Below are 23,445 nucleotides of genomic sequence, written 5' to 3'. Positions count from 1 at the left end.
CTCACCATGTCTGACATGGCCCACCTGGCACTGACATCCCTGTGCCCTGCAGCAGAACCTTGTCCCCTGAGCTCTGCAGCTCCATGTCCCAGCCCATTGCACCATGTCCCACCTGCTCTCCTCAGGGCTCTGCCTGCACACAGGCCCAGGAGAAGTTTCCCTGTTGGGAAGGAAAGAATGGAAGAGCAGGTTTCCTAAACAACAACCCCCACTCAGGAACCACCTGCTCCCTACAGGCTGCCTGGAATGGTGTCACCTTTCTACAAGGAACAGTGTGAGCAGAAATGATATCTGGAAGCAGAATTCTCTGAGTCTTGCAGCTGAATTCTCTGTCCCTGTCCTTTCCCTGGCTGTCTGTTGCAGATGGAAGCTGCTGGTGCCATCCTCACCTTTAGCCTCTCTTTTGAATGCAAACAGATGTTCCCAGGTGTGTTAAGCAGGATTTGCTCAATGTTTCCTCAAAACTTCTGTGTTCCTCATGGAACAAAGGGGCCGTTTTGTCACTGATGGGGTGACATGGAAGCAAGGAGTCAATTGTGACACTGGGGTGCCATGGAACAAAGGGACCATGGTGACACAGCAGGGTCTTGTGGATCCAGTGGTCTATTGTGATGCTGTGGATCCAAGGAGACCATGGAGACACCCCCAGAACCTCATGGAACCAATGGTCCATGGTGACCCAGCGGGGCTGCATGGAGCCAATGGTCCATGGTGACACTGCCCATCCAAGGAGTCTATTTTGACACTGTGGAAGTTCATGGAGCTAGGGAGGCCATTATGACACTGAAGAAATTCATGGCAGCAAATATCCATGGTGACACAGCAGGGCATCATGGGAACCAGGGAAATGCTGTTGGCAGTAGGGAAACTCATTGAACCAGGGGCCCTTGTGGCACTGAAGAACCAACAGAGCTGCTTGACCTTGTCCCCTGGCTCTGCACAGCTCCTTGGGAGGCACGGCAGGCGCAGCACCCTGGGAGCCTTGGAAATGCCCCTTTGGAATCCATGGCACACATTCCCTGGGGCTGGAATTCCAGTTCCCAGCCAGAAAAAGATGTTCCTGCCCTGGGAGTCAAAGCTCCTAAGAAGGAGCCAAAAGCCAAATGGAGCAAGATCTTACAGTGACATTTCACTGCCAGACTTCATAACTTCACCCATGGTTGTTGGAGCTCCAAGACTGGGAATTAAATCAGGGCAGGGTCTTTGGTGGGAGCTCCCCTGGGTAAAGGGCGACACAGAGAGAAACAGAGCAGACAAAGAGAGGCAGGAGAGAAAGGAGAACACAAACACAATCAGCTGAGAAGGTGGCACTCTGAAAAACAAACCAGAACTGACTGAAAATGAATGGAACAAAAAGAAATAATTTTGTAACTTGATTTCTTATCAAAACACAATTTCCTCCATTTCTCACAAACCTCCTCCCTGTGTCATTCAGCAGGGCTGTCAAAAAGGTTTTGTTCTGAGTGGATGTTCCAGGCTGCAGCCACAAGCAAAAAGGGAACGGGGATTTTCCTGCTCCTGGTGAGTTTGACATCTTCAGCTGAGGAGAGGAGGAGGCACCAGAGGAAAAGGGCAGCTGGGCTTCATCCTTCCACAGAAAAGAGTGGGGGAAAAATCTCCTATCCTGTTGACGAGAAGGAGGAGGAGGAAGAGGATGTAAATTAAGAGGAGAATGAGGCCATGGACGAAGAGGACGATGATGACAAGAAGGAAGAGGACGAGGAGGAGGAATGTGACGAGGAGGATGAGAAAGAGGATGAAAGAGGAGGAGGACGAGGAGGAGGAGGACGAGGACAAAAATTGAGGAGACATGGAGGAGGCAGATGAGGAGGAGGCTGTGGACAAGGAGGACAAGGGGGAGGAGGAGGAGAAGGAGGAAAGGGACGAGGAGAAGGAGGAGGATGAGGACGACGAGTAGAAGGAGGAAGAGGAGGAGGACAACACAGAGAAGGAGGAGGAGGACAAGGAGGAAGACGAGGAAAAAGAGGAGGAGGAGGAGAACGACGTAAAGGAGGAGGAGGACAACACCATGGACGAGGAGGACAAGGACAAGGAGAAAGAGGAGAAGGACGAGGAAGAGGAGGATAAGGAGGATGACGACAATGATGAGAAAGAGGATGAGGAGGAGGAGGGCGATGAGGAGAAGCAGGAGGAGAAGGAGGATGGGGAGGAGGAGGATGAGGAGGAGGAGGAGGACGAGGAGGAGGCCGAGGATGAGGGGGACGACGAGGATGACGAGGAGGAGGAGGAAGAGGAGGAGGAGGGGAAAAAAGAGGGGTAGGAGGAGGAAGAGGAGAGAGAGGTTGAGGATGAGGAGGAGTCATGAGGATGAAGAGAAGAGCAGGGAGGAGGAGGGCAAGGAGGAGGAGGAAGAGAAGGAGGCAGAGAATGAGGAGGTGGACATGGAGGAGGTAGAGGAGGACGAGGAGGAGAAGGAGGACATCAAGGAGGGGGAAGAGAACGAGGATGAGGGGGATGATGAGGATGAAGATGAAGAGAAAGAGGGGTAAGAGGATGAGGATGAGGACGTGTAGGAGGAGGACGACGATGAGGACATGGAGGAGGAGGAGGGGGATGACAACAAAGAGGAGGAGGAGGCTGAGGAAGAGGAGGACAAGGAGGAGAAGGAGGAGGAGGACAAAGATGAGGAGGACGAGGAGGAGGATGAGGATGAGGAGGACGAGGAGGACGAGGAGGCGGACAATGAGGAGGATGAAGAGTACAAGGAGGTGGAGGAGAAGGAGGGCGAGGAGGAGGATGAAGAAGAGGAGGAGGAAATGGACGAATGGGAGGAGAAGAATGAGCAGGAGGACTAGGAGGAGGATGAGGAGAATAAAGAGGACTAGGAAAACGAGGAGGAAGAGGATGAGGAGGATGAGGAGGAGAAGGACACGGAGGAGGACGACGAGGAGGCGAATGATGAGGAGGAGGAGGACGAGGACAAAGAACAGGAGGAGGACGTGGACGAATGGGATGGGGAGGATAAGGAGGACGACTAGGGGGAGGGGGAGGACTTGGAGGAGGAGGACAAAGAGGAGGAGGAGGATGAGTGTTGGGAATTCAGCTGACTAGAGAATGGAAAAGTACAAAGCCGTGGCTAATTCCAAGTCCTACACCTGCAAGATAGTGTGTCCTTGGGCCTAGCTGGGTATGATAAAGAAATAGACAGCGAGACGTGAGAAGGAGAGAACGTAGGCCCAAAGGAATGAGGAAGAGTTCATGGTATAGTTTAACCAATAGATTGCTTGGCTTACAGAATATTCATAAGCTTATTATTTGCTGTATAAGTGTTTGATGCTTTCTTCAATAAACTGGACCTGTGATGAGCCATCTGGTGTCCTGGTCCCCTTCCTTCGACAAATGGTGACCTCGAACGTTGACCCCTTGTCTCGCACTGAAAGAAAAAGGGGGAGAACACACCACAGTCCAGGAAGTTGGAGTTGGGTCCTGTTTGCAGCCAGGACGGTGCCGGAATTTTGAAGCACCCTCGGGGTTCACATCGGTGTCTCGAGCCATACGTATCTGCCGGAGACTGGAAAGCTGCAAAGAGCGCGCTCAACAAATAGGTATGAATAGGCAAGCAGCACATATTTTATCCACCGTGTATCTAGAATGGCGAGGGGTAAAGGGGATAGATTTGTTATTAGCCTACGGATACGCTAAAGAAATTTTCCTAACCCTCATACGGTCCATGAACTCTCGGAATGGAGAAAATTTGGGGATATACTGTGGGAAGCAGTGTTAGAAGATGATAAGACAGCAATGAAACTGAGCAAGCCATGGCGGGTGTTGCGCAATACACTGCTTCAGCATGTCTCTGAGCGCAAGGCAGCAGCCGCGGCTCGGGGCGCCTGCGGGGCTGTGCCGCTCCAAACTCGGCATGGGCGCAGCGGCGGTAGCGGCGGCAGCCACGGGGGAGCTGAGCCGCCGTGGGGGGAGCGACCTGCGCTGCCACGGCTGCAGCGGTGGCTGCGGCGCACGCAGTGATTCAGCCCGCCAGCGAGTCTTGTGAAACAAAGAGCCCAGCGCGGGGGGGTCGCCCACTCCGACACAAGCGGTGCGGGACCAGAGCCCTTTTCCAGCACCAGCGTTTCTCCCTCCGCCCCATGGCCGGCAAAAAGCTTCAGTTTTAAACCTAACAGCCGTAATAAATGTGACTCTTGTCAACAAAAGATCATTACTGCAATTAAGAAACCAGTGATAATAAACAAGCGACACCAAAGAGCATTGCTGTCAAGATGTTTCTCGCCTAAGTTAAAAAGACTTTTTGTTCTTCCTGGCAGAGACTGTGAAAGAGAAATCAGCGTAGTGTGAAGGCGTGGGTCAAATTTTGGCCGATTTGGCTTAGCATCCGTTATGCTGTCTTAAAATCACCTGTATTATCATAGACTCTAAACATCAGAAGCATAAATAACTCACTCGGTGGAACATCAAACCCTGAAATTGTATTTTGAAAAATTTAAAAATGTTAAAGATGTGTTAAAGTGATTGTATAAGTAAGATGTAATAAGTATGCTTTTTGTATTTTTTGAGCTTTGTTTAGACATGGTAAAAGTAAAAGCAAGCACTGAATTTAAAAGAATTTTTCCACAGGTATACCTTGAACAAACTTTTTATGTTTAAGTGCATTCAAGTATAAAAATACTGCAGCAAACACGTGAAGAAAGTTGTTTTAGCTTAGTATTTTAGAATCAGGCCTGTAAGTAAGTTATAGTAAAAGCTGTATTCTATTTTTATAGTAAGTTTTATCCGTTGCTAAGTAGTTTAAGTTAAATTATCTATTAAGTGCCATTAAATGTTAAATACTGTTAAGGTTAAGTTTTGTTAAGTTTATGTCGTGTTAGGTTTAAGTGCTGTTCAGTTTAATTTCTGTCAAGTTTAAGTGTTATTAAGTTTAAGTAAAGTTAGATTCTGTTAAGTTCAAATTATATTAGGTTTAAGTTATGTAGAATTTAAAGTCAGTTAAGTTTTGTTAAAGTCAAGTTTTGTTAGATTTAAGTGATTTTACATGTAAGTTCTGTTGATTTAAAAATCTGTTAAGTTTAAGTTTTGTTAAGTTTAGGTTTTGTTAAGGCTAAGTTTTGTTAAGTTTAAGTAAAGATAGGTTTAAGTGATGTTAAGTTCTGTTAAATTTAAATATTTTAAGATTAAGTATTTTAAGTTTAAGTGCTATTAAGTTTAAGTAATGTTTGATAGATTTATGCTAGGCGTTTATTTTATGACTTGCGTGCAAAGTGTTATTGTGAACATCAGAGAAACTTTACTTAAAAAGGACAATCAGAAGCATTTGTGAGTAGAGCCATTCCTGTTTGAAATATATCTGCTGTTTGAGAATGGAAAGCAAACTTACCAGACAATCAACGCAGGTGAAACCTGCGCACATTTTGTTCCTTTAGCTTTTTTTTGTAGGTTGTATTAGCACACCTGAGTTTTGCTTGAGCCTTGTAGCACATAGAATCCTTTTTGTATCTGTCATATAGCATATCCTATAAATAGTGATAGCCTTTTCGGTTTGTTTCCCTGGCTTAGATCCCTTGTAAGAGAGAAACCTTGCTAGCTAAGAATACTGTTTGTAATAGAATAGTTGTTAGAATTGCCTATTTTTGTGTTGCAAAGAGTGTGACACAGTTTGCCCATAGAACTTTGCTTTTTCCAAAAAAAATAAAAACAGGGGAAATGTTGGGAATTTAGCTGACTAGAGAATGGAAAAGTACAAAGCCTTGGCTAATTCCAAGTCCTACACCTGCAAGATAGTGTGTCCTTGGGCCTAGCTGGGTATGATAAAGAAATAGACAGCGAGACGTGAGAAGTAGAGAACGTAGGCCCAAAGGAATGAGGAAGAGTTCATGGTATAGTTTAACCAATAGATTGCTTGGCTTACAGAATATTCATAAGCTTATTATTTGCTGTATAAGTGTTTGATGCTTTCTTCAATAAACTGGACCTGTGATGAACCATCTGGTGTCCTGGTCCCCTTCCTTCAACAGATGAGTAGGAGGAGGACGAGAAAGAGGACAAGGAGAAGGAGGAGGACGACAATGAGGGGGACAAGAAGGAGCAGGAGGAGGATGACGACTAGGATGAGGAGGAGGAGCAGGAGGAGGAGGAGGACGTGGAGGAGGAGGAAGAGTATGAGGAGGAGGATGATGACGAAGAAGAGCAGGTGGACGTGGACAAGGAGGAGGAGGACGAAGACGAGGGCGAGGGGAAGGGGAGGACTAGGAGGAGGAGGACGAGGAGAATCAGGAGGATGTGGAGGATGAGGAGGAGGACAATGAGGAGGATGAGGAGAAGGACGAGGAGGAGGAAAAGGAGGAGGAGGAAGAGGATGAGGAGGAGGACGAGGAGGACGAGGAGGATGAGGAGGACGAGGATGTGGAGGAGGATGAGGATGAGGAGGCGGATGATGATGAGGAGGAGTAGGAGGAAGACATGGATGAGGACAAGGAGGAGGAGGACAACGAGTATGAGGAGGAGGAAGAGGAGGAGGAGGACAAGGAGAAGGAGGAGCAGGAGGAGGATGCGCAATGTGGAAGTTCATGGACATCACACCATGAACAATATGATCCAGTGAAGGCAAATTTATTATCCCTAAAAAGACTATATTTATAATAAATCTCTATTGTCCATGCATCTGTAGCTAATACATAATTGGTTAATCCTAGCTGTTCACGCATCTAAAATGAATTCTGATTGGATCACCTAATTTTTCACAGGTCTCTCACGCATCTGGTCCACCCATGGCTCACTTTTTTCTAACTTTCCCAAGCTTGCTGACAAACTTGCTGAGTCCTGATGACTCTTCTTTTTGTATCTTTTTCAAGGATATACAAACGCCATTTCTGAATATGTCCATTATTCTTGTTTGTGAACGTGTCCATTGTCCATTATTAAAAGCAGGCTGGATTATGCATCGTCTGAATATGGTCACTGCCTAACAAAAACTCCTCAATCTGCAAAAAACTCTCAACAAACTGTGACAGATTACGAGGGGCCATGACGAGTCGTGAGGGGCCATGACGAGTCATGAGGGGCCATGAAAGGCTGTTGGGGTCCTTGAGGGAGACAAGGGTCTCTGAGAGGCTGTGGGAGGCCAGGCACTTCATGGAACCAAGGGTCCATTATGACACTGTGGAACCAAGGAGACTGATGTTTGCAGTATTGAAACTTATGGTGTCAAAAGTCCATCATGACTTTCTGGGGCCTCATGGAACCATGGAGACCATTATGACACTTCAGAACCCACTGGAACCAAGGGGCAATTGTGACACTGCAGGGCCTCATTTAACCAAGGGCTCATTGTAGCTGGTCTGGCTGGCCTTGGCCTCCTTGGGGCTGCCTCTAATCAGCCTTTGAAACACTGGGGCTCTGCCCTTTCCTTCCTGTGGAGAACAACTGTCATTCTGGTCCAGGCACTCATGGCTGAAATGGAATTCCACCTCCAAAACTCCACAAATATCCAAGGATAGCCTTCAGACAAAAGCTGCAAGGACAGACAGGTCTGGCTTGCCTTGGCCTCTGGTGACTGCCTCTGATCTGCCTTCCAAACCCTGGGGCTCTGCAGTTTCCTTCCTGTAGAAAAGAACCGTCCTTCTTGTCCAGGTGCCCATGGCCTCAAGCACGTGAGCACTGTGCAGGGACAGAGGAGCTCTGTGCTCAGTGAGGTGGAGACTGAGGAGAGCAGAGGAAAGCCCTGGGAGGGACTGAAGGGTGGTTTCAGAGATGGTGGATCCTTTTTACATAGTAGAGAACAGCTGGAAAAACAAAAAAAAATAATGCCAAGGGCAGATGGAGAGGCCCAGACTAGACACAAGGAGAAAGGAATTTCCCTCCCAGGGCAGAGCTGTGGGGCAACACATCTCCCAGAAGGAGTCCGGGTCAGCCCCGGCCTTTGTGTGGGCAGGCAGAGGCAAGCAGGAGGCAAAGCTGTCAGCAAAGGAAGGGCCCAGCCAGGTGGGGCAGCCAGGGGATGCTGACAGCCTGCAGGGACAGAGGAGCAGGGCAGGGACACCATAGCACAGCCTGGGCTGCACAAGGCACAGGGATAGGCAGCAGCTGCAAGACAGCCCTGCCACAGCCAACTTGGGCAGCACTTTGGCCATGGCTACTGGCCCTGGGCCTTAGGCAGGAGCAGGAGACAAGTGACCCTTGCAGGCCTGTGGCCTCATTGCCTCCTTGTCCCTGCTCAGCAGCCTGGCAGGGGCCGCCCCATGCTCCTGCCCTTGGCATTGCACATCTCCACATGCCAGTGCTCATCCTGGGAAGAGCCCTGAGCAAGGAGGGAGGGACAGGATCTGCCTGGCCAGGGGCTGGGGCTCAGGCCTTGGCCTTTTGCATTCCTGAACCACATCCAGCTTTGCTCAGCACCAGAGACACCTTTGCCTTGTTTGTCCCCAGCTGCCATCACTGCCTCCAGTGTTCTGCTCTAACTGGAACCTGGGGACACTTTCTCAGTTGTGTCTCTAAGTGGGACCCATTAAAACTTCAAGAAACTTTGGAGTTTCAATTTCATTTTGAGTTCTTGAGAAGTTGTTGAAGACCCTCTCAGGGACTGAGTCTGATGTAAACAACACAAAATCCCCAAGAGGCTCATTAAAGTCCTTGTGCTGAGTCTGTGCTGCTGAGCTTTAAAGGAACAGCTCTTCCCAGGGCCAGCTCCTCTCCCAGCCCAGCAGGGTTGAGGGCTCTGCCTGCAGGGACTGAGGGGACAGGAGCCAGGCAGAGACAGGCTGAAGGCAATCAGGATTGGGAAGACATTGAGCTGAGACTTCACTTGGGGAAACATCTTCACAGCCTTCTGCATGGTGAGTGTGTGAGTGCAGGGCAATGTCCCCTGTGCTCCTGGAGGGATCTCCTGAAGCCAGCACACCCCACAGCCTGGGGGATGTGTCAGGAGGACTCTCCCAGTTTCTCTGTGGCACAGGAGGAGGAGGATGTGCTGCAGAGCGGGGCTGCCCTGGGCACCATCAGAGGGACAGGGCTGGACGGTTCCTGCTGCCAGGGACGGCTGCAGGGGGTGAAGCTGGGGCTGCAGCCAGGGCTGCCCAGGGCTGTCCTGCAGAGCAGCTCCTGCAGCCCTCAGGGCTCTTGGCCAGCCCAGGGCATGTGCCACCTGCCAGGAGCAGCTCTCAGCCTGCCTGGCAGCTCCCCATGGACACTGCAGGGGACAAGTTGGAGGTGGAAGGAGCCACCCCCATCAGGGCAGATTCCTCCTGCTGTGGAGATGGTGCTGCATGGCCAGGGCTGCTCTCAGCTTTCTTCTAAAGGGAAGGGAAAGGGGCTGTCAGCTTTGGCTGTGTCACTGAGACTCCTGCACTGTCAGCCTGGGCATCAGCAGATGTGCCTCAGATCTCCCTCAGAAAGTGCCTCCTCAGCCTCCTATCCCTACAGACAGCAGCAGCAGCACCTTGACTTGCAGCATCTCTGCTTGTCTGGCCTGCCCTTAAGCCCTGCTGCCAGGGAGATGCCCCTGGGCAGTACCCTGTGCTGGGAGGGGTGTGCAGGGAAGAGCTGAGCCCCCAGGGCTGGGCTGGGCTCAGGCAGCACTGGCAGGGCCCAGCCCTGGGCACAGGGAGCAGCTGCTGGCAGGACCAGATCCAGGCAGCAGAGCCCTGGGCAGGCAGGGAGAGGGAGCTGCTGCTGAAATTCCGTGGCTGGGGGGTTAGGGCAGCTCTGGGTCAGCCCTGCACTGCAGATTTCTTCCCCAGCACAAGCCCTTGATCTCCTGCACCACCCATCAAAGCCTTCCCCTCCAAGGCCATGGGGTCAGTGGCAGGAGTTCCCTCCCTGCAGATCCCCCTGATCAGGGGACACTCCCAAGGCCCATCTGATGTTCCCGTATGGCCTCCAGAGCAGTGCTGGGCAATTTCTCCTTTTTCCCCTCCTCTTCCAGCTGCCTTTGATCCCAGCTCAGGTGGGAGCTCTGGGCACTGAGAGTTCCGCACTCTCCATTCAGGATGGAATATCTCTGGGACACTCAGGAATATCTCTGAGACACTCTGGATGCTTCTGCTGTCCTGCAGGCTCTGTTTCTGATGGGCTCAGCTCTCCCCTGCAGCTCTGTGTTCCTACAGCCCCTCGGCACTGAGGCCAGGGCAGTGGTGCTGGCAGGGCTGTGCAGGCACTGCCATGAGCCCTCTGTGCCCCTGGCTGCGAGGGGAGAGCCCAGCTCTGCCTTGAGCAGGATGAGACAGGAGCAGGAATTTGGAGTCCTGCCCTTGAGACTGGATTCACCAGCTCTCCACAGGGTCCAGTTTCTCCTCAGGGAGCCCTGGGGTGCCCCCCAGCCCCAAGAGGGGACAGCCCTGGGCACTGGGAGCAGGGCTGATGGACAGAGGGTCTGCCCCATCCTGCACCAAGGGATGATCTCTGTGCCTCACAGCACCCACCAGGTGTCCCTCAGGCAGAACTGGAAATGCCAAGGATTTCTGCCTTAAAAATTCCACTGTCTGTGCTGGGGCAAGTAGAAGCAAACAACAAAAAGAACATCCCCAGAGCTCTGCTCTGCAGTCGGGTGAGGTGGGAGTGACAGTGATGAAAAGCTGTTTAATACCCTGGGTGCATTTAATCAAACATCACTGCCAGTTCCTATTTATCTGTTTTTATAGAGCAGAACTGACTTCTCCAGAGATTCAGCAGAGCCCCTTGCTCCTTAGAGCTTTCTGAGCAAGTCCTCATCAGAGTTCTTAAAATGGGCCATTAAAGGTTTATGTGAGACAGGAGAAGTGACTGCAGGGGGATTTACATGACACCTGGAATAGATTTTATTCTGTGACATCAAAAGTAATCTGGCACTGCCATTTCCTTCCCTGACAGGTGTTATTCCTCCATAAATAACCGTACACAAGGCTGCAAATGTCCAACACCAGCTCCATCAGGCACTTCCTTCTGCTGGCACTGGCAGACACGCGGCAGCTGCAGCTCCTGCACTTCTGCCTCTTGCTGGGCATCTCCCTGGCTGCCATCCTGGGCAACGGCCTCATCATCAGCACCGTAGCCTGCGGCCACCACCTGCACATGCCCATGTTCTTCTTCCTGCTCAACCTGGCCCTCAGCGACCTGGGCTCCATCTGCACCACTGTCCCCAAAGCCATGCACAATTCCCTCTGGGACACTAGGGACATCTCCTACACAGGATGTGCTGCACAGCTATTTCTGTATGTATTTTTCATGTCAGCAGAATTTTCCCTCCTGACCATCATGTGCTATGACCGCTACGTGTCCATCTGCAAACCCCTGCACTACAGGACCCTCCTGGGCAGCAGAGCTTGTGCCCACATGGCAGCAGCTGCCTGGGCCAGTGCCCTTCTCTATTCACTGCTGCACACAGCCAATACATTTTCCCTGCCCCTGTGCCATGGCAATGCCCTGGGCCAGTTCTTCTGTGAAATCCCTCAGATTCTCAAGCTCTCCTGCTCCAAATCCAAACTCAGGGAACTTGGTCTTATTGTGACTGGTGCCTCTTTAGCATTTGGCTGTTTTGTGTTCATTGTTTTCTCCTATGTGCAGATCTTCAGGGCTGTGCTGAGGATCCCCTCTGAGCAGGGACGGCACAAAACCTTTTCCACCTGCCTCCCTCACCTGGCTGTGGTCTCCCTGTTTCTCAGCACTGTCATTTTTGCCTACCTGAAACCCCCTTCCATCTCCTCCCCATCCCTGGATCTGGCCCTGTCAGTTCTGTACTCCGTGGTGCCTCCAGCCCTGAACCCCCTCATCTACAGCCTGAGGAACCAGGAATTCAAGGCTGCAGTGTGGAGACTGAAAACTGGACAATTTAAGAAACATTAAACTGCTGGGCAGTTCTTGCAAGTCACTTGTAATAAAACTCATTTTTTGGCACCTCCAGTCCTCTGGGACCTCCCTGCTGAGCCAGCACTGATGGTAAATGATGGAGAGCAGCTTGGGGAGCTCATCCACCAGCTCCCTCATCCCCCTGGGATGGATCCCATCTGCTCCCAGAGACACCTGTGATCATCTGAGTGGCTTAGCAGGTCTGCAGTTGCTTCCTACTGTATTACAGGGGGCTGTTCTGCTCCCTGTGCCCATCTACAGCTCAGAAGAACACTTGTCCTGAGGACAACTTGACTTATTGCTGAAAATTGAGACAAACAAGGTGTTAAGCAGTTCAGCCTTTTCCTTATATTTAGTTACTATCATTCCCCACTGCATCCAATAGAGAGCAGAGATTCTCCTTTTCCCTTCTTTTGCTCTTAATTTATTTCTGAAAAAATTTTTATTCTTTTTCACTGAAGTGGCCAGGTTGTGTCTTAATTGAGCTTTCACCACACTACTTTTCTTTCTCCATGACCTAACAACATCCTTAAACACTTCCTGAGTTGCCTGACCTTCTGTGGAAAGGTGATGCGCCCTCTTTTTCCCCCAAGTTCTCACAAAAGCTCCATGTCCAGCCAGGCCAGTCATTTTCCTGCTCTCATCTTTTGTCACAGAGGCACAGGCTTCTCCTTCCCCCTTAGGATTATTTTATTGAGGTGTGTCCATCCTTCCTGGATCCCTTTGTTTTTTAGGGTTGATTTCCTTTTAAAAAATCAGTATCTGATATAATATTCCCCAAATCTGCATCATAAAAAGGCCAAACTCTACTCTCTGTAAGTCCAGCGTAGAAGTTTTGTTGATGCCTCTCCTCCTTTCACAGAATATTGAAAACTCATTAATTTCATGGTCACTGTACCCCAGGCAGACTCCAACCCCCACATCTCCCACCAGCCCTTCTCTGTTTGTGACCAGCAGGAGACAGAACTTTCCTTGGGAGTGGGAGTGTTAGCAAATATTCAGTTAAATAGAAAATCATTGATACCAATGTAGCATTAAGAAGCAGCATTCTTTATTCAGCTGGATGCACAGGGGATAGCTCCTCCCAAAGTCCTGCATGCTGAGTACAGGAAAGTTTCTGTTTATATTCTGTATTTTGCACACATATTCATTGATTGTCCTGGACTAAACATACATAGGATCATCATTACCCCAAAATCATTAACATATTTCCCCTTTTGCATGCGTTCTTCTGTCCTGAGGGTCTCTCTGGTGGTCCCTGGTGCTCATGGACCCCAATGTTTCAGTCAGGCTGGCGGAGCTGGCAGGACACTGAGGCTGGTGAGTTTCAGTTCCCCTTCTCACACAATGGGCATTATGTGGTTTCCATAGGCCTGGGTTTTGGAGAACCAGCACTGTGTGTGCTCACCTGGTGTAGGCAATTTATCATCTGGTAACATGAGATCACAGAGTGGGCTGTGACATCACAGAATGGGTTATGTGAGGTCACTGAGCAACTACAGCATCATAGGCTGTCTCTGTGACATCACAGAGCCAGGTGTGACACCACAGAGCAGACTATGACAACACAGAGTTGGCTGTGACATCAGAGACCAGCTGTGTGACATTAGAGAAAGGGCTGTGACATCACACGGGGGGGCTTTGTGACATCACTTGTTGCTGTTGGGGGTACAACTGACACCAAAGAAGGCTTCAAGCATCAGCCCTTTATTGTCCTTCAGTACAACCTTTTATATCCTTCATCTTACATGCATTGCACCTGTGTGCCCTCTGTACCCTTTTGTGATTTGTCAGTACACCTCAGCACTCCATGTCTCATTGCCTTGAATACTGTTCACCTGTCCTGCATGGTTGTAGCCCTTAGGGATGAGGCTCAGCCACAGCTCCACTCCCAATTACCACAAACTGTGTGCCTACAATTCCCCCCTTTTTGTTTTCTTTTAAATAAATGCCATGTCTACCATCCCCCTACAGGGCCCTTGCAGAAGAAATAGCAAACATGGTACAAGTATCCCTTGTGTAGATTCCACTAACTCTGGAATGCATCCATGAGCTGACCTTGATTTATTCCCCAAACTTACATTATCTATCATCAAAAATCCTTATACCTCCACTTCTAGACTATTGACAATACCAGTAGTTGTGCAACTTTATAAGGCAACACACAAGAATAAGCTGAAGGCCATATATTAGGATAGTAACAAAATCAACAGCCACATAATTTTACCAAAGGCTATACAACTTGAACATCAATAACTATACAATTTCATCAAGTAACATACAAGGATAAGAGAGAGTCTATATGTTCCTATCACCCACACATTTTTGCTTATTTCAGGGAGTCAAGTGTGCCATAGCTGGGTTCTTTGCTTTGAGAGCTGTGATGCAACACAAGCTGAATGCAACAAGCGGGCATCCACTGAACTCCATATCTGTCGAGTGTACATATGCATATAGAATATAAACTTTTACACTTATGCCTAATCAAAGATTAGTAGCTGCAATTCACAAACAAAATACACATTCTATCAGCAAACAAATACACTGCACTGAACAATAGAGCTACTCTGTCCCCAGCTCCCACTGCTACTTTAATATTTCTGTTCTTCCTTTTACAGTTCTTTTGTATTAATTGGTCACTGCAAGCCTCTCTTGTCCTGCTCTGTTTTCCATTATTTTCAAATCTCATGGAGCAATCTCCAGGTGGTAGCCAAATTTGCAGCTGCCTTGTCCCTTTTTATACTATATCCCATAGTCTTTTCCCAACTTCTTTCTATGTCCTAACACTAAAAGCAGTACTTGCATCAGTCTCAAAATCTTGTGACTTTGCTCATAGTAAAACACTGCAAAGGGTGTAGTCAGTAGTCTTAATGCCTTTTCTTTTCAACAAAGCTTTCCATGCAGACAAAACAATCTGTTCTTCACTTGATAGGTTATTTCCCATTCTGTCCCCAGGGACTCACCTGTACCCCAGGTGTCAAAATCAGTCTGGTCCAGACCAAGCAGCATCCCCCGCTGCTCTCAACGCTACGCCAGGCTCCATCTCCAGCTGCACCTCACTCTACAGCCCAATCCCAAATCACATCGGGTCACTGTGGAGTTGGCCACCATAGAATTTCAGAAGGCTTCTCTTATGTGCTTTCTGTGCAGCTCTTGGCTCTGCCTCTCAGAGTTTGATGTTGTTTTTGTTCCAGTGCTTGTACAGCAGCGATTTAGCAAGCCTCCCTCACACTCCTCAGGGCCGTGCTGCTGCTGCTGAGGCACCGGCTGCTGCTGTGGCCATGCCATTTGCCACTTCCATTGCACCGTTTCTGTGTCCCACTGCATGCACTGCCATTTAGGGGGAACTCAGCACCATCCTTGGTCCCCGCCTGACTGTGGCCATACCTTGGCAAAGGCGCAAGGCTCGATCCAATGCACCTGCAGAGAGCAGCAGGCAGCGGCACAAGTGAAAGTGTGGCTGGTACTCTCCCACATTTTAATAAAAAAAGCAGTTTGTACATTACCCCCCAAGCCATCTCCTTCCAAACAAGCAAATTGCATAGCCTCACTCTATTTCTTGCACACCAAATAAGCAAAGTGTGTAGTGCCTGTCCTCATATCCAGCACCCTTCCTCTTGGGCGTCGTGTCTCATATATTGTACAGACTTCTAGGCTCTCAGATCCACCTACATTTCTTTCAGAGTCTCAGGTCTGCCTGGCTATAGCTCATCTGGCTCTTGGTCCACCCTGCTCAGATCCCAGGCTCCTAGTCTGCCTGGCTTCACCATCTTACTGCTTGTAGGTCCGCAGTGGTCTGCTCAACTCACCTGGCCTGGGAAGGGCCTCCAAGGTGGGGCTGGAGCCCTTGGGCTGTGAGCAGAGGCTGAAGGAGGTGGGCTCCTCCAGCCAGAGCAGGGAAGGCTGAGGCTCCTTAACACTCATTTTGTGTTTGAGAGAGCATAATTTATTCAGGCCTGAGGACCAACATGGGATAACTCCCAACCTTATGTGGACATGTAATTCTACCAGTGTGTTGCTTATATACAGTCACTAAATATGAATTACAATTTACCTATTTCCATAAAACCCACCCCAAGTTCCCAGATACACTCCTTATTTTCTCTATCCCTGCACCCTTGAGCCAGATGTCTTCTTCTTCTCTTCCAGCCATCCTTGCTGGGAAAGCAGCCCCTGCATGCCTTGTTCCTGTGCTGAAAGTTCACAGGCAGGGTAAAAATGGAATGAACCCTTTTGGTATCAGCCCCAGGCCTTTGTGTGGGCAGGCAGAGGCAGGCAGGAGGCAGAGCTGTCAGCAATGGAAGGGCCCAGCCAGGTGGGGCAGCCGGGGGATGCCGACAGCCTGCTGGGACAGAGGCGCAGGGCAGGGACACCGTAGCACAGCCTGGGCTGCACAGGGCGCAGGGATGGGCAGCAGCTGCAAGACAGCCCTGCCAGAGCCAACTTGGGCAGCACTTTGGCCATGGCTACTGGCCCTGGGCCTGAGGCCATGAGGGGACAAGTGACCCTTGCAGGCCTGGGGCTTCATTGCCTCCTTGTCCCTGCTCAGCAGCCTGGCAGGGGCCGCCCCATGCTCCTGCCCTTGGCATTGCACATCCCCACTTGCCAGTGCCCATCCTGGGAAGAGCCCTGAGCAAGGAGGGAGGGACAGGATCTGCCTGGCCAGGGGCTGGGGCTCAGGCCTTGGCCTTTTGCATTCCTGAACCACATCCAGCTTTGCTCAGCACCAGAGACACCTTTGCCTTGTTTGTCCCCAGCTGCCATCACTGCCTCCAGTGTTCTGCTCTAACTGGAACCTGGGGACACTTTCTCAGTTGTGTCCCTCAGTGGAACCCATTAAAACTTATATAACCTTCAGAGTTTAAATTTAATTTTGAGTTGTTGAGAAGTTTTCTGAACACTCTCTCAGGGACTGAGTCTGATGTAAACAACACAAAACCCTGAGAGGGTCAATAAAGTTTTTTTAGTCCAGTTATGGACAGAGATTTCAAATGCCTTGTCAGAAATACACATTCCTATTATAAATGATGTTGGTAATTTTTATTTCTCCTTAGAGCAGAGGTGATTGCAGCATTCTGTGATTGATATTGACTCAGGGTCTCTCCTCAGTGAAATAAACAGGGCAGGAGACTGTTTCTCCTTTTAATGCCTTTTTTAAAAGTGATCAGCTCAGGATTGGGCAGCTCGGCGGGGCTGCAGTCTCCGTCGTCTCTCCCAGGGCGACGAGGAGGAGGAGGGTATGCGCAGCTTTGTCCACTAGGGGCAGAGCTGGGGGTCTGGTCCTCGTGGGAGCCTTTAGGGCGTTGTGACCCTTTCGGATGTTGCTGTTCACAGCTTCGTCCTGTCTGCTCCTGGTGTTGGGACGACTCCGGTGCTCAGGGTGAGAGGGACTACGAAGGTGTTCAGCATCTCTGCAGGCTCCAGCACTCTGTTCCTGATGTCCAGACATCACTCCAATCTCTCAACTCTATGTTGGCTCGTTGTTTTGGGGGTCTTGTTTAAAAAGATAGAAGCAGTAGCTTCTCATGGCATGCTGGTCTTGGGATTATTTTGCATGTCTCCTGTCGAGGTCCACCCAAGTGAACAGGTGATGGATGATTTTTTGGTGCAAAAAATAACCAACAAGGCACAGGGGCTTTGCAGTAACAAATCAACAAAATGTAATTTTATTGATAATAACCACAACTGAATATGCATTTGGTTAGGGAATCTGGGGAAGAAAAGGGTAAGACAAGGGAAGAGGGAGGAAAGAAGGTCAGGGAGGGGCTATAGCTACCGAAATGTGATGTCTTCAGGGTCCTGCCGTCGAAGCTCACTGGTGTACGTCTCGGGGAGATCTCAGAGGACGGTCGGACTGCACCCCAAAATATACCGTTTTTCGTTGGGGGAAGGGTGGTCGAAATTAGGTTTCCAACCAGAGAAAAGAATAGGAACTGAAGGAGGGGTGTTTATTTCTATTGTTTTCAGGGCCGAATGCTTGCAGGTACGTTTATTCTGGGCAGTTTTTCCCCCCCTCCCCGAGCTGGGGGGGGGGGTCAGTCCCAGTCTCTGGCAGGGGATTGCCAGGGGGGTGCCAGGGGGGTGCCAGGGGGGTGCCAAGAGGGTGCCAAGGGGGTTTCTTGTCTTGTCTTGGTTCCTTGATGAGGGGATTCGCATCTCTGTTTGTCTGTCACGGTGGTTGAAGGCAGGCAAGAGGGTCTTCTCTTGGAGGGGGGAGCCATCCTAGAGCTCAGACCAACAAAGTCAGGAGGTATTGAGAAAGTCCAGTTCCATTGTTCAGAAAAGGGCAGCATGCCCCTTTCGAGTTCAGCATGGCATGTTCTGCAAACACCACCTGTGAACACACTGAATAAGCATGAGACTTCCCAACTGGCTCAGCAGTTTTTAACCTTTCGGTGGTCTTTTCTCATGACAATTGTGAGGCAAAAATGAAGGATTTTCGGATAATTGCATTCTTTATTTTTAATACTCTTTGGAGCTTGATGATTCTGTTTAACATAGATATTGGAGTCTGAACTTGGCTTTTACAATTTTGAATTTTCTCAATTTCTATTGCACTTTGCTTCTTCTGTTTGGTTTCTCCTAAATCACTGTATATAGGAACTCCTAAACTTGATCTAGTTTCTTTTGGTAATAGGAAGAAAGCTGGTTTTATTATTCTAGCTGTGTAGCTGCCAGACCAGTCTCCTGACAATCTAGTGTATGCTGTAGTACTGGAGATCAAAACCAGGTGTTTAGAGCTCTCCCGAATTGTGTTATCAGTTTCTGTTGGGCATTCCTTATATTTACACAGTTCTTTCATTTTCTAAGAGGAGTTTATCCCTTTTTCAGTACACTCATAACATTCATATACTTCATAGTGGGTACACTTGTCTCTTTACTACAAAATACTTGTTACAAACCATCTTTCTTACTGTTTTTACCATTTCTTTTCTTTTTACTAGATCTACTGAGCTTGTTTCAGCAGCATCACATTCAAAGCACAACCAGGCTTCTCCTACAGGGCACTCTCCCAGGAGTGGCTGCCTGAAAGTGACAGTATTGTGTTCTATCTAATACATTCTCTTATTTTTCTGATAAAGGGCCAATTGGGAGAGGTTAACACAGTTAGGGTTAGAATTGATGTGGACTCTAGACCAGGAGCTCACTTCTTCTTCCTCATAGAGGGGTTGGTAGCACTCACTGCACGGCTCTCCTGGGCTGCCCGGAGCACCACCAGCAATCAGAGCCATCATTACTACCCTTCCCAAGAGTCTGATATGGGTCATCTTGTACAGCCTGCCCACCTGGCCTTGCCTCTTGGGGAATTTCACTGAGAAGAAGCTTCCAAGCTCTTAAGAGTCCATTCTACCCGCTTCTCTGGTTAAACCTCTCTTGGTCTGTTCCCTACCAATTTTGGTTTCTCTTAGGGGAGTGCTCTGTAGGGGATTAACCTGGAGTCTTTAGAACTAAATTGGGGAACTTAACTAGAATTACTTAATTGCAGTCTTAAACTTTTTACCAACATACTTTACACAAAACTGTCCTGAAACATTTTAAGCAATGTTAGAGCTCTGATACCAATTATTTTCCCATACAGTTCAGTCTTTTTGACTCTTCTTTCTGAGAGTCAACTTTAAATCACAGTACACTCAGGTGAATTAACTTGTGAAGTGGATGAATCTTTATCCAGTGTCTGGAGGTGAGAGTGGTGTGGACTCTGGCCCAATGCCAGAGGGAAAAACTGGGACTCTGGCCCAATGCCAGAGGGAGAATGGGGTGGAGTCCGGTCCAATGACAGAATGCCAGAGGGGAAAAAACTGATGTTGAATCTTGGTCCAATGCCAGGGGGTGAGAGGGATGTGGGTCCAACCTTTTTCTTTTGGTCTTCACAGTCGAATTAGTAATGAAGAGTACCTGAAACGGGCTTTCAAATACAGGCATTATTGGTCTGCTATTTTATGATTCTATCAAAACTCAGTTTCTCTGTTTAACGTTATTGGTTAATTTGTCTTTTTTCATAACTTGTTTGTTTCTCTCATCAACTTCTGCAAACTCTGTATTTTGCAAGGAGTTGTATTTCTGTTAGCTAACTTAACTCCCAAAGTGCTTTTATTCTCCTATTTTTCTGTGTATTTAACTTACTGGTTTTCTGTTCTATTTTCAAGATCTTATCTATTTATCTCTTGCTTCTGTTTCTTACTTTCACTTACAGCTTAAATACTACTTTTCTTTCAACTCCTTACATTTAATTTTTTTTTCTCACACTGTTCTTCTACACAATACACTTCCCTCTAAGGAGATGTGGTAAAAACTTATAATGCACAATCTACATTACCTCTATTCTAATTTGTCTGCATTCACTCTCCTTCATTTCTCATTCACTTTCACACATTCCTTCACACCCTCAAGACACAAACTGGATCATTATTGCTAGAAAATCACAGGTCTTTGTGGCTCCCCTCACCTTGGGGTTGGCCCACAGGTCTCAGTATCTCTGGGCCTCTTGGAAGGGCCCTGACTCTGGTTGCCTCTGGTGCACATTCACCTGTGAGGCTGTCTGCGTGTCACTCATGCTCTTACAGCTACGTCTCCCTCACACACCTGGGGAGCACTAGTCTGGTTTGCATGTCACACACACACTTCAGCCACAGCCCCCACCCTCCCAGGGGACACAAGCCTGGTTTGCAGGTCACACACACGCTTCCACTGCCCTCCTTCCCACCTGTCCGGGAAGTTGAGGCTGACTTCGTGACTCACTCTCACACACACAACAAGATAACAATAAGGTACCTTTTATTTTCGCATCACTTGTTACAAGTTTAGTGTTACTGGCCAGTTTTGGTGCTATTGGATATCCTTTCTACTTAGCTGTTTTTGTCTAACTTCAAATGTTTTTTCACTATACTATACTTTTTAGTACTTTGTTGAGACAGGACTTATTTGCTCCTGTATCTACTCAAAAATTCTAATTCTTCATTTAGGGGTCCCACCTCAAAGTTTACCAAGGGCTCTTTTAGATGTTGCATTGGGTCCCCTAAAGTGTAAAGCCTCTGACCCTCTAATTGTCACCTCTAAGGATCTTCCCTAAATTATCTTGTTCCCTGGCTATTGCTTCATCGAGAATGAGCTTTCTGCAAAATCTCCTGATGTGTCCTGCCTCTCCACAGTAATAGCAATGTCCTTCTCTCAAAGGGACTTGAGGTCTCTCCATCCCTCTTGTACCTGACAGTACTGGCCTATCCTTGCCTTCTCCTGGTGGTGGACCCACCCACCCTGCACTTTCTCTAGCTACAGCAACCATGATCTTAGCCTTGGCCTTTGCTTTTTCTTCCTCCCTCCTTAAATACACCTTCAATGCTTCTCTCAATAACTCATTTATGTCTTTCTCTTGCCAGTCTTCAATCTTTTCCAGTTTTCTCCATACATCTGGCCAAGATTTGGTAACAAATTGGACTTTTAGTAGCACATGACCTTCTGGGGTGTCTGGGTCTATTCTAGAGTACAACTGGAAGTTCCGCTTTAGGCGGTTAAGCCATGTAGCAGGAGCTTCATCCTTCTCTTGTGCACCCTCAAATGCCAATTTGGTATTAGTTCATTTGGGAACTGACTCTTTGATCCCCCGTATTATCAAAGACCTATATTCCATCATGGCCGCCTTCTCTTCCTCCTGGTTAGGGTTCCAGCTGGGATCTATTAGTGGCAATTTCTGTTCACCTGTTGGCACCTGGGGTCCTGGATGGTTCTCTTTCTCCCAAATTCTTATGCCAGCGGCCTTAATCATCTGGACCTCTTCTGGGGAAAAAAAATACATTGAGGACGGAATTCATCTCCCCCCAAGTGTAGATATTTGGACCTAAGAATTGATCCACTTGGTTTGCTATGCCCCCTGGGTCCTCGACTAAATGCTCCAACTCTTTCTTGAATCCTCTCACCTCAGAAGCGGTTAGAGGAGCATTCACAAAGCCAACACCTCCTGCTACTCCTCCCATAGGAACTTCTCTGAGGGGAAAGAGTTTCTCTGCCTTGGAGGTCTTGGATCTGGTGCTACAGTACGGCCCACCTTCAGATGCCAAACTACTAGTTTGAAGGATATCTGGGTTACCCTGAACTTTCTGCACATCAGCAGCTGTATTTGCTGATAGCTGTTTACTGGACAAGGAGATATTTGTGTCCCAACTAGGAGGAGGTAAAGGGACAGCAATAGGAGGGGGAGAAGAGCCTGAGTGGATATTAAGTGGAGCTGGAGAAGGGGTGGAGAATGCAGCAGGTGGAGTAGGCACTTGTGGTGATGCAGAAGGAACTGGAGGAGCTGAAGGTGGTGAGGGAGTGGTTACTAGAGGAGATACTGGGTTTATCACAGGGGAAGCTGAAGAGATAGAAGGAGGAATTTGAGCAGGTGGTAATGAGATGGCAGCCAGGGGAAGAACCGGACTTGCCATTTGAAGTGCTTGAAGAAGAGGATTATAAGGTGGAGGGGCAGAAGGAGGCAAATAATCCAGGGGGTCCCATCTTTTACTAATTCCATCATCCCCTCCTTCATTCCCCTCCTTCTTCTTCTGTACCTTACAAATTTGCACCCCTTCATCCCCAATAGCGTTCTTTAACCAGCAAGATACATACAGTAATTGCTCAGGATCGGTATCTTCTCGAGCTGTCAGATAATGATTTAGTTGTTGGCACACCCACTTATCCTTTGTCCCACACCAAGGCCATCCTCCTTGCACCTCAAATTCTGGCCAGACTTCTACACAAGAGTGGATCATTTTCACTTTATCTAATCCCTCCGTGGCCTCTATAGAATCCCATTTCTCTAACAGTTCTCCTAGGGGACTATTGGGAGGTATATTCCTCAGTCTCTTGCCGGTCTTTTTACTATTACACCCTCCCATTTTTCAGGTCTCAACAGTAAAAAATCCCAAAGGTGCCTCTACTGACAGATAATTTCAAGAAAAATCTTGTTTGAGGAGCTTCAACCTCCTCCACCGAACTTCAAATTTTTGCCTGATGCTCAGGACTTTATACTGAAACAACTGCCTGATCTCTTGATTGCCTGACTTTCCTAACGTCAGGTCTTACATCTATCAGGACTTGAACACATGAAACCTCGGCCTAAGAATCCGGGTCGTGCCTGACACCATCTGTCAGGAAAAACAACTGCCTGATTTTTAGTTTGCCTAACCTGCCAATTTTGAGGCTTCACCGTATCAGGACTTAAAAACAAACTGCAGCCCCCTTCGCTGGGATTTGTGCCTGACTCCTTTGTCAGGACTTACTTTGCCTGCAGGGCTTGTGAGCTTACCCGAATCCTTCTCAGGACTTACAATCTGCCTCACTTCCCTCTGTCAGGACTTACTTTGGGTGCGTGCCACTCATACAACTATTCCCTCCACACGCCCAGAGTGGGGGGCCTCATGTCCCCCTTAGGAGACGACTCACGCAGACAAGTTCCACGCACTTCCCACTGTTCCCGGCCGGCCCATTAGCAGGAGTCCGGAAACGCGGTACTGAGGGGTCCACTCTCACTCCAAAGGTCCGGCTGCCGGCCCTCGTCTCACTCACACACACACTCGCCCGTCTCCCACTCCCGCCACCGGATTTCTCACCAGTCCGGTGCTCCGGTGCTCCTCTGCGTCGCTGGTCCTGAACCGATCTCTCTAGTCCTTGTAGCGAGCT

The 23,445-nt window shown here is 48.7% G+C and overlaps 1 pseudogene; it reads right to left on the bottom strand.

Annotated features, from left to right (window-relative positions):
• Nucleotides 1-23,445, bottom strand: part of LOC128943635 (zinc finger protein 271-like) — a 684,983-nt pseudogene that overhangs the window by 568,324 nt on the left and 93,214 nt on the right.

The sequence above is a fragment of the Melozone crissalis genome, unplaced genomic scaffold, assembly GCF_028551555.1.
Source record: "Melozone crissalis strain CALT ecotype California unplaced genomic scaffold, PUWL_Pcris_2 ptg000052l_1, whole genome shotgun sequence".
Lineage (NCBI taxonomy): Eukaryota > Metazoa > Chordata > Aves > Passeriformes > Passerellidae > Melozone > Melozone crissalis.
Note: the sequence above shows the minus strand (reverse complement) of the source record. Positions and strands in the feature narration are given on the sequence as shown.